Consider the following 12717-nt stretch of genomic DNA (forward strand, 5'->3'; position numbering starts at 1 on the left):
AATCTCAGGGTTTACTGGGTTTTACACGATTCTTTTTTTAGTGTGGTAACAGTGGTGTCTACTAAAATAAACATTGTCACGTGTGTATAGCTTTCTTCTTCTCACTGCTGATTCCTGATGGTTTAGAGGACAATTACTCGAGTCGCCCCCTGTCGTTTCAAAGAATAGTACAACGGCGAGCGCGTCAAGTATAAACGCCTCGTCCGTTTGGGGAGGTGCGCGCGCAGTCTGCGGAGACTCGCGCTGCGGAGCCAGGCGAAAGTATAAACAAGGCTTTACATTAATTAATTTGCACGCGAGTTTTATTTATTTTCATCCCGTGTATATTCATATTCATGCACATATTTCCAGGCTCGGAATTGCTCACATGTATTAAAACTCCTAGCCAATACCAGATAATGATACACATGATAATACTGTATCTGAGGCAAAGCTGCATAATCAGTGCTCAGTGCTTCCTTTGTTAGCGCATACGGATCCACACCATTTATGACTGAAATGTTCGCATTGTACCTCTCTCTGTCTTCTGTTAATAGAGTCTCTTTATAATCTCTGTCACTTTGTCTCTTCATGATTTTCGTAACATTATAAATGGAAAGAAATATTCGAAATTTGCTTGTAAAACTCATAGACAGTATGGTAAAACATTGTAAACACAGCAGCTTTTGCCCTCAAAGATGGCGTCTCCGGGGAGGTCACGTGACATTAATTGGCCTGTGGGAACTATGTATAGGGTCTAACATACATGTTTGATAGACCCTATACTGACTAAGCTATTGAAAGAGATGCTTCCAGAGGTCATAGATCCTCTTCTTAATATCATTAATTAATCTTTGTCATTAGGATACGTACCAAAAACTTTTAAGCTGGCTATGATTAAACTGCTTGTTAAAAAAAGACAAATTGATCCTACAGAATTAGTCAATTACAGGCCGCTCTCGAATCTAGCTTTTCTGTCAAAGATACTAAAAAAGGCAGTATCCTCACAACTATGTTCCTTTTTAGAAATAAATGATATCTGCAAGGATTTCTAGTCAGGATTTAGACCATATCTACTGAGACAGCTCTCATTAGAGTCACAAATGATTTGCTCCTATCATCCGATCGTGGTTGTATCTTTCTATTAGTGTTACTCAATCTTAGTGCTGCATTTGATACTATCGACCACAACATTCTTTTAAATAGTCTCGAAAATTATGTTGGCATTAGTGGAATTGCACTAGCATGGTTTAAATCATACTTATCTGACTGTTATCAGTTTGAAGCAGTAAATGAAGAGATGTCTTATCAATCAAAAGTTCAGTATGGCGTACCACAAGGCTCAGTACTAAGACCGCAGCTGTTTACTCTGTACATGCTTCCTTTAGGAGATATCATTAGGAAGCATGGCATTAGTTTTCACTGTTATGCTGATGATACTCAGTTCTATATTTCTTCACACCCTGACGAAACTTACCAATTCACAAAATTCAGTTGATAATACCTAGAATATCAAAATCGATTGCTGGCGGTAGATCCTTTTCCTGTTTAGCACCAGAACTTTGGAACAGTCTTCCTAGCATTGTTTGGGAAGCAGACACACTCTGTCAGTTCAAATCTAGACTAAAAACACATATATTTGGCCTAGTATACACATAACACATTGTAGACTTCTATAATTCAATGTTAGGCTGCATAGTTTAGGTCAGCCGGAACCAGGAACACTTCCCATAAATCCTAATTTACTTCATAAGAATCATAAGAAGGATGGCGTCTACATTAATATTAGTCTCTCTGTTTATCCCAAGGTTTACCGCAGTCTGCCGGATCCAGGCTGTATCCAGATCTGATCAAGGAACTGCACATGGACACGACAACAACGCAGTCCTGAAGTGTCAACTAGTCTCTCCCCTGTGAAGGCCTCCTTCCCTTCCCTTTACCTCTGTACAGATAAAACGTTGTTGTTTTATCTGTACAGAGTCACCACGTGGCTACGCGGATGTGATAAATAATAATGTATTATACATTTTTTAAGGCCAGACAAGTAGTTTGTTGAGGGTTGATTTGTAAAAAATTACTACATGGCTGCACACATATTAAAACGCGCATACCTATGTACTGAACACGTAATGCGCATGTGCGCAACTCGCGTCAGTGTTTGCGCAGAGGTTTGCGCAGAGGTTGCGTAGGTTTGCGCAGAGATAACTGATAATCGTTTGCACCTTGGAACCTATTTCCAGGAGTGCGTTCTCGAGCCACCAGGCACTGTTTTGTGCGGATGGGCGGCCGGAACGCATTGAGGGTTTTCTGTTAGAACGGTGTCGTGTTAGCGGCCCCTAAGTTAATAACTAATGATCTTTGCAATGGAAGTGAATCAATCAATCAAAACTTTAGCTGGACAATAACTTTACCCTTACGAAAAAAAAAAGTATACTTCAAGTTCATTTTATGAAGTATACTTGATAAAAAATAAAGTATAAAGTCGGCAACACCTAAGCTCCAAAATTATCAAAAATATTTATTATCAAGACAACTATCGCATAGCGTATGTGACGTTTCGAGCACGCAGGCTCTTCATCAGACAAATTGACTACTGACTATCTGATGAAGAGCCTGCGTGCTCGAAAAGTCACATACGCTATGCGATAGTTGTCTTGATAATAAATATTTTTGATAATTTTGGAGCTTAGGTGTTGCCGACTTTATACTTTATTTTTTACTTGTTGTTTTTTAGTCGAGCACCCTTTTGAGACTGATGTGCGTGCTTTTGTTTCATTTTTCTTCTATGAAGTTTACTTGAGTAATGTTCAAGTATATTTTTAAGTATACTTTATGTAGTAAGTATACTAATGTCAATGTGTACTAGTAGTAAACTTGTAAGTGTACTATTTTAATACCGCTTGGGACTAAATTGGCCCACTTGAAGTATATAAAAGTATATGTTTAAGTGTACTATAAGTGTAACAGTAGTAAACTTTAAGTGCACAACTAGTTCATAATTATGTTTCTCATTTGTACTGCAAGTGAACTTATGAGTATACTAGTAGTTTACTATTTTAATACTTGTAGCAACTTTGAAGTATACTCTCAGTAAACTACTAGTTTAGTAGTTTTATACTACAAGTTTTCTTTAAGAGAACTTAACATCATACTTATAGTTTACGATTTATATATTATTTTTGCTCTTTTAGTGTACTCTCAGTAAACTACTAGTAGTTTTATACCGCAAGTATATTAGAAAGTTTTCTTTTAGTGTACTCTCAGTAAACTACTAGTTTAGAAGTTTTATACTACAAGTTTTCTTTAAGTGAACTTAACATTATACTTATAGTTTACTATTTATATACAATTTTTGCACTTGCAGTATACTACTATGTTCAAATGTTATTTTTTATACTTGAAAAATACCTTTAACTCTACTTTAATTTTAAAAACCTTTTATTAGCTTCATGCATCCTTTTTTATCAACACTTGAATGTCAGTAAGTTTCATAAAGAAAGGCAACATTTTAAACAAAATAGTTGAGAAAATCACATTTTTGTCAAAGACTATGCCTTGATCAGATTCAGAACGATGATCAAACACAGATGGAGTAAATCAAGTCCGACACCCCACAGCTTCAGTCGTTTTCTCTTAAAGGGATAGTTCACTTTGAAATGAATTTTTGATATGTTTTAGCTTACCTCAAGGGCATCCAAGATGTAGGTGTCTTTGTTTCCGCAGTAGTTTCAATTTTGATATTTTTAGGTCAAACCGTTCTTGACTGTCAGTCATATAATGCAGGTCTATGGTCACTGTCTCAAAACACAAGCACAGAGTCCAAATTAAAACAATTCCCCACGTCCAAATGAAACAATTCCCCATCATAAGTACACATTGATGGCCTAAGACACGAAACGAGCGGTTTGTGTGAGAAAACGAACAGTATTTATATTGTTGTTATCTCTTGAAAACAGCACACGTCCAAATGATCTGACGGCGCGGGCGGGTATAGATATATACATAGATGTCGCCTTGGCTACGGTTTCGTTCCAATGAACTGCAGTAGCGAAGGCGACATCTAGTGTATACATCTATACCCGCCAGCGGGCGGGTATAGATATATACACTAGATGTCGCTTGGCTACGATTTCGTTCCAATGAACTGCAGTAGCCAAGGCGACATCTATGGATATATCTATACCCGCCCGCGCCGTCAGATCATTTGGACGTGTGCTGTTTTCAAGAGATAACAACGATATAAATACTGTTCGTTTTCTCACACAAACCGCTCGTTTCGTGTCTTAGGCCATCAATGTGTACTTATGATGGGGAATTGTTTAATTTGGACGATGGGGAATTGTTTTAATTTGGACTCTGTGCTTGTGTTTTGAGCCAGTGACCATCGACATGCATTATATGACTGACAGACAAGAACGGTTTGACCTAAAAATATCAAAATTGAAACTACTGCGGAAACAAAGACACCTACATCTTGGATGCCCTTGAGGTAAGCTAAAACATATCAAAAATTAATTTCAAAGTGAACTATCCCTTTAATGGGTTACGCTTCATTTGGAAACATTAAGCAGTTTTGATTTACAAGCTGTTTAATGTTTGATGATCACATTATTTTACATTTGAGTGAGCAATCTTCTATCACTTGTTTCAGCTTCTTTTCCTCCTGTGTTTTGATAGCTGGAAAATTCTGTCAATGGTGGGGAAAAGTTGAATTAAAGTCAATTCCTATGTACACCAGTGGACTAGCCTTCACAAAAATTCAGATACGCAGAATTAGAAACATATCTGTTTTATATCAATATTTTAATCAATATTTTCAAACAAAGTTTCATAAGACTTTATATGAAAAACGATGTAAACAAAAGTATATTTAATAGGCTACTCGATCAAAAGAGTTAACATAACTACAAGCCAAGTATACTTTGAATAATTAAACTTTTAAGTATATCTCGATCAAAAGATTGAGTACAAGTATAGGCCAAGTACACTTAAGTGTAATTAAGTATATTTTTGAGAAGTATATAAAATGTAGACTGAAAGTATGCTTTCTTCTTTTTAGTTGAAAAGAAGTATACTAATAGAACACTTGAATAAACTTATTTTCCATGCTTATTTTATTTACTCTATAAAAGCTATTCCACCCGAAAGTTTGTTACTATATAAAGCTGAACATGTTAGTTTATACGACAGTGTGTAATATTATGTTTTTAAAAAAGTATTTAATAAGCTACTCAATCAAAAAAGTAAACACAAGTACAAGCCAAGAATACTTAGAATACTTCATTATACTTTTAAGTATATCTCGATCAACAAGTATAGGCCAAATATACTTAGACTTTTCTGTCAGTATAAGTCAAGTATACTTAAGTGGAATTTGAAGTATATTTCTGAGAAGTACCTACATAAAGTAGCTGGCTGCGTTCCAAACCGCATACTCAATGAGTATGTACTTAATTTCAATGAGTACTTACTTAACGAGCGCTAAAAGAGTAGGTACTTTATAGCCAAATCTCGTTGAGTATGAATGCGAACCGGACATCTGCCATGTTCACGTTATCATGTGACCTACGACACGTGATCACACGCGCAACAACTTAAAAGATTCGAACGGACACGTTTAATTCATCTATCTGTAAATATCTTGATATTGATTAAACTTGCTAATTTTGTGGTCTTTTTGAAGAAACTGCTGCCCATTTATTTTGTGAATACATTTAGGGTTGATTTAAGTTATTTTATTTAACCCTACTAATGTGAACTACCGTTTTATCCTTAATGAAAATTTATTAAATTTATTTTTATTACGAAATCCCAAAATTGTCATCTCTTGAATATGTTGTTAATTTTTTATATCCAAATATTTTCATCCACAAGCAAAAGTGGCTAACTGCTTTATTTTTTCCTCTTTTTCTTGTTGAATTTAACTGTCGTTTCATCTCTCAGGTCTATAAATAACAAAAAAATGCTTTTTTTAAATGTATTATAATGAATTATTTAAGAATATATATATTAAGATATTCAACCTTGTAGGTTCTTTTTTCCTGTGTAAAAAATCTCATATTATGTATGCAAACCCATTATATATATATATATATATATATATATATATATATATATATATATATATATATATATATATACTGTATATATTATGGGTTTGCATACATAATGAGATTTTTTACAGATCTCATAACATCAGTAACTCGACAGCCCTACCTAGAACGGGTTTCCTCAGCGTTTGTAATGTCTGCACAAAGGGCAGCTGTGCGAAGATTTGCCTTTGGAGAAAAACTGTTGATTTTATACTCGAAAGATTTAAGTATCATTAATATTAAAAATTTATATTACCTCAGAATGAATTGCATTTCTATCCCACCCCAAAACATACAATAATAACAACGATAAATGCTGACCAATACTTAATTATATGACTTTTTACTGAAAATGATATAATTCAATAAAACAAACAAATTGTAATGTGTCATATGTCATAGCTATGCATGATTGAATACACTCTAGATGTGTGTATAATGAACATATCTACATTTTCTTTCAAACAATTAAATAAAACATTAATTAAATAATTATATTTTATTTACTGACAACAATGAGATATTAATAAATTAGTAAAAGAATGAATGAAAGTCACCATCACACAATAAACAAATGCATAAGTCAAAACATGAAACAAAGCTTTATTCAAACTACAATCATGTATGTAGGCTACAGGTGCTGAACCCCACATCCTTCTGCCATCTCAACACAGCGGTTCCCATTCTGCAGCTTTATTCTGATGAATCAGCTGACCGCCAGAGGTGAGCCGTTCCCTTGTGCCGGAGGTTGTTGCGTGATGTGTTGTGCTTCACAATCTGAGGCAAGTGGAGTGATGGAGGGACCATCTCTAGGATTCATTTCTGTGCTCTTTATCCTCAGTGCTCACACCAGCCCGCTGACATTTCAGATCCTAAAAATGCACAAACATAACACAAAAGCAGTAATTTTAACCACACAATGTCATTTAATTTCAGTATTATTTAGAAGACAAAAACGCTTTTTTTCCACAAATGCCGCCATCATCTTCCCTTGCAGGTCCTGCTCCACCACAAAAGATCTGAAGCAAATTCACAGAAAACAAGAATCAGAAAGGTGATGTAATAGCTCTGTTTGAAATTACAATAATTAAAATAAACTACAACTTAAGATTTAAATAGTTGTTATTCATTTCTGTAGTATACTCACTCAAAGCCTTCATGAGCAACTCTCCACCAGATAAACACACATCTGTTCATCTGACCCTGTAACATCCAGACAAGATCCACGTTACCTCTGTGATTTATGAACTCAACACTACATTTACATGTTGAGGTTGTTTTAACTTTTTATCCAACATAAATGTTCCTCAATTTATCAACAGTAATGGACAAATAAAATAGATAACTTATGTTTAACGTTAGTTACTTTATAGATTTGTTCTACATAATAGCACACATTCATCACTCAGATGTCTATTTCATGTGATATTTCAAGATTTTCCTGTCAGATGTAAATAGACATTTAGAATAAGCGTCTTTGATGTATGGTTTGTTTATGTAAATCCACTTTAGAGACGTAACTTACGTGTCCTTACTGGAGCTCCCCTGTTAGCTATAACGTTATACATAATAAAACGTGTTTTTACAGCAAAATCAGAACTATACTATACTGTGTAACGTCTTTACACCTTCAACAATTCAACAGTTTACTCTACAGTAGTTCAACACATGCAATTTAAACAAAAGGAACTGTGTTTACTCACATTTGAAAGCACCCGCGTCGCTGATCTCTGCGATGTTTGATAATGACGTATCCTCTCGCGTGGCCTCCTGGGATAGAAGAGTATCCATCGGATGAGCACTCAAAAATCTGGCCGGAAGAAGTAAGCCATCCGGGAACTTCTCACCTACTCTTTTATGAATACTGATGTTTCGAACGTACTGCTTCCTTCACGTACTGTTTTCGCCTACTATATAGTAGGAAAGTAGGCATATTGGAACGCACTTAAGTCCGAATCTCGCGATAATTAGTACGTCACCCAGGTAATTCTCGCCTACTCTTTTGGATTCGTACATACTTTTTCGCTCGCCTACTCTTTTTCCCATACTAAATAGTAGGGAAGTATGCGGTTTGGAACGCAGCATGGGTCTGAGAAGTATATAAAAAGTAGACTGAAAGTATACTTTCTTATTTTTTAGTTTAAAAGAAGTATACTAATAGCACACTTGAATAAACGTCTTTTTCGTAAGGGTATCCTAGAGCTGCTGTAAAGCCAAAACAATCTCTGTTACTGTAATTTCCTATTATCACTGTAAAGCTGCTTTGAAGCAACTCATTATTGTTAAAAGCGCTATATAAATGAAGGTGACTTGACTTGACTTGACTAAAAGTGTGCTAAGTATTTCCTACTCCCTGTCACAAGTATATTAGTTTCATTGAGTTTTGGTTTGGTGCTGTTCTGTTTGCCTGTGCTCCCGATCCTTATTTGTTTCTATGGTTACTGATTACGTTAAGCACCTGTCTCTAGTTCTGTTGATTAGCCTCATTTTGTATTTAAGCCCTTAGTTCCCTTTGTTCAGTGTTCGGTCTCATCTTAGTTTGAATGTGGTTGTGCTAGTCTGTTTTCTGGTTTATCGCTTACGTGTTACTTTTTGATTTATTATTAAAGACTGTTTGTTTGTACTCCATCGTCATTGTGTGCTCATTACAGCCACAGCCTAACCGAAAACCAAACCTAGATTAGTTTTTTTTTTTTACTGCGAAAATCAGGAATGATAAACCATAGTTTACTGGGAAACTCAAAAAGCTTTGTCATGCCAAAGAGGATGTTTACAGAAGTGGGGATAAAATCTTGTATAACCAGGCCAGAAACAGACTGACAAAGGAGATCCGAGTTGCTAAAAGAAGCTACTCTGAAAAGCTGAAAAACCAACGACCCGGCATCAGTCAGGAGAGGCCTGAGGAACATCACCAACTACAAGTCACTATCCCCCCGATCTGTGGAGAATCAACAACTTGTTGATGATTTAAATTCATTCTACTGAAGGTTTGAAAAGCCCAGTCTCACACCACACACCCACTCTGATCTGCACTTCACACATTCACCATCACCTTCTGCACCCCGTCTCCTCCCCCCTCCTGCCATCCAACCTGAGCTTAAGGCCTGTGTGGAGGACGTGAGCCGAGTCTTCAAAAAACAGAAGACTAGGAAAGCTTCAGGCCCAGACAGCATCTCATCTGCTTGTTTAAAAGCCTGCGCTGACCAACTGGCCCCAGTCTTCACGCAGATCTTCAACACATCATTGGAGCAGTGTGAAGTTCCCTGCTGCTTCAAATGCTCCACTATCATTCCGGTCCCCCCCCAAAAAAAAAATCACTGGACTTAATGACTACAGACCTGTTGCTCTCATGTCTATGGTCATGAAGTCGTTTGAAAGACTGGTGTTGGCCCACCTGAAGGACATCACTGGACCCCAGCTGGATCCCTTTCAGTTTGCTTACAGAGCAAACAGGTCTGTGGATGATGCAGTCAACATGGGACTGCATTATATCCTGCAACATCTCGACAGACCTGGGACTTATGCAAGGATCTTATTTGTGGACTTCAGTTCGGCCTTCAATACCATCATGCCTGATCTTCTCACAGCCAAACTGACCCAGCTCTCCATGCCATCCTCAATCTGTCAGTGGATCTCCAGCTTCCTGACGGACCGGCAGCAGCTAGTGAGACTGGGGAAACTCACATCCAGGACTCTCACAATCAGCACACAATCTCTCCCCACTGCTCTTCTCCCTGTACACTAATGACTGTACTTCTAAAGACCCCTCTGTCAAGCTCCCGAAATTTGCTGACGACACCACTGTCATCGGTCTCATCCAAAACGGTGATGAGTCTGCTTACAGACTGGAGGTTGAACAGCTGGCTGTCTGGCGCAGTTATAACAACCTTGAGCTGAACACACTCAAAACAGTGGAGATGATAGTGGACTTCAGGAGGAACAGCCCAGCACTCCCCCACTCACCATCATGAACAGCACTGTGGAAGCAGTGGAGTCATTCAGGTTCCTGGGCACTACCATCTCTGAGGACCTGAAATGGGACAATCACATTGACTCCATTGTGAAAATGGAACAGAGACTGTACTTCCTTCGCCAGCTGAGGAACCTGCCACAGGAGCTGCTGATTCAGTTCTACTCAGCCGTCATTGAGCCTGTTTTACGCACTTCCATCACTGTCTGGTTTGGTTCAGCTACCAAATCAGACATCAGGAGACTACAACGGACAGTCCAGACTGCAGAGAGGATTATTGGTGCCCCCCTGCCAACCCTCCAGGACCTGTACTCTTCCAAAGTGAGGAAGAGAGCAGGTAAAATCATCACAGACTCCACTCACCCTGGACACCACCTGTTTGAACTGTTACTGTCAAGACGGATCACTGGCCACAAGAACATCTAGGCACAGGAACCGTTTCTTCCCACAGGTAATTTCCCTTCTGAACAGTTAACATACCTCCCAAGGCATATGCCTGTAAGTGCAATACTCCCATTGTTTAGTGCAATATCTTCTAAACTCAGGTGATATTTATATTTATTCATACTATTCAAAATACTGTAAATATGTTCATAATTTGTAAATGTTTACTGACAAAACCCAACTGTGACCTTGTACTTTTTTCATATTTTTATATTTATATTTTTATTCCTAGATTTATCACTGTTTCTTGTTGTATTTGCATTTGTAAATGTACACTGGAAGCTTCAGTACCAAGAAAAATTCCTTGTGTGTGAAAGTACACTTGGCAATAAAGCTCTTTATGATTCTGATTCTTATTCTGAAAAGTGACAGTAGACTTTTACATTGTTCTAAAAAACAAAACAAAATCCTATTTCAAATAAATAGGATGAACTTTCTGTTCATCAAAGAAATCATGAAAAAATTAACATGGCTTTGTAAAATATTACGCAGCACAACTGTTTTCAACATTGATAATAATAAATGTTTATTGAGCACTAATCAGCATGATTTCTGAAGGTGACACAGAAAACTGTGATGGCTGATGAAAATTTAGCTTTTCCATCACAGGAATAAATTACATTTTAAAACATATATATATATATATAAAAATATATATATATATAAAAAAAATTGTAAGAATATATTAGCCTAATATTACTGTATTGTATTTTTGGTGAGCATAATTATTTTAAAAGCATTTAAAAATCTTAACGATCCCAAACTTTTGAATGGTAGACATTTACATCATTGTCTGGATCATAGACCATTGCAGGCTGTAAGTGATATAAGTAATTACAACGCAGCTAAATAAAACCATGAAGTTTGATTGTGTAGTTGAATGTACAGTGAAGATGCATCAGGCTGGTGTTGTGAGGGAAGATGGATTTATGGAGAGTGGCGCCATCATCTGGTGTAAAATTCATCGCTAGTGAATAGCCACTAACCTAAATGCAGGTAGTGAACTTCTGCAATTAAAGATGATTTATTACTGAATGACAGTAAACAGGCCTACACATCAAACTGGAACAAACAAACAAAAATATTTATTGTTAAAGCATTTTTATTTTTTTTATTTTTTTCTGCAAGTGGCATCCTACTTCATTTTAGTGATAAAGTTATATTAGATCATTGGAAGATATTTTAAAGAATGTTGGTAAGCAGACAGTTGATGGCACCCATTGACTTCCATAGTATATTTTAGTATATATACAGAAGAAAGAAACTCATACAGGTTTGGAACACCATTAAGGTGAGTAAATTATGACAAAATTTTCATTGTCGGGTGAACTATCCCTTTAAGTGCAATCTTAAATAGGCCTACATTTCTGAGAAGTACATAAAGTAGCCTATATATTTTTAGTTTAAAAGAAGTATAGGCCTACTAACAGCACACTTGAATAAACTTATTTTTTGTAAGGGCAATACTGTCTACCAGGCCCGGATTGGCTAATCGGGAGAACCGGGGAAATTCCCGGTGGGCCGGTCTGTTTTATTGGCCAGGAGGGCCGGTGTTGTCATGGCACTGGGTTGAATGCTTTCCTTATGGGTCCAGGCATAGCGCAGCCCCACAATTTTTTTTATTATTATTATTTTATCGCAGCCCCACAAAAAATAAAAATAAAGTCACTTTGTTAGAGATGTGCGAACAAAAAATAAGAGATACAAAACATGGATAATAGCTAGGCGCAAAGGCGGCGCTGAAAAGGCCAGAATAATAAAATATCTCTAGAAACTAAAGCGGCCAAATAGCCTACGAGTCAGGGCCGTACCGACCATTGAGGTCTCCGAGATCCGGACCTCGGTAATTTTTCCTGAGTGTAAAATGAACGTTGTGAAATAATTGCCTAATATTACCTGCTGCAATGATTCGCATATCGCGACGATAACCGACCTCATCATCTGAGCTGCTTCAGCACTCAAACACCGCTCGTCGGCAATGGCAAAATGGTTGAGATGACCGATCAAAGCAAGCGGGATTTAAGTTCACAGAAGCGCGAGCCGCGGCCGCGCGCGAATTCCAACGCGCGGCCGCGTCGCGTTGGAATTTATCCCGCTTCACGAGATAAGGTGCAAGTGGCTAAACTAAACGGCTGTTTTACGATAGAAATTTTAAACGACCGACATAAATAATCACTTTACAAAGACTGTATCAATCTAAGCTCATCTTCAGGAAGGGGAGATTTACAGGTA

General features: G+C 37.2%; 1 long non-coding RNA gene across 1 annotated transcript; it reads right to left on the reverse strand.

Moving 5' to 3' along the window:
- Nucleotides 1-6629: 6629 nt before the first annotated feature.
- LOC311294296 lies at nucleotides 6630-8618 on the reverse strand. The gene is made up of 3 exons (XR_014628034.1): nucleotides 7775-8618; nucleotides 7219-7274; nucleotides 6630-7090 (listed from the first exon to the last, which is right to left on the reverse strand). It is a non-coding gene; the product is annotated as an uncharacterized lncRNA (long non-coding RNA).
- Between the last annotated feature and the right edge of the window lie 4099 nt (nucleotides 8619-12717).

The sequence above is a fragment of the Rutilus rutilus genome, assembly GCF_951802725.1.
Source record: "Rutilus rutilus genome assembly, chromosome: 7".
Lineage (NCBI taxonomy): Eukaryota > Metazoa > Chordata > Actinopteri > Cypriniformes > Leuciscidae > Rutilus > Rutilus rutilus.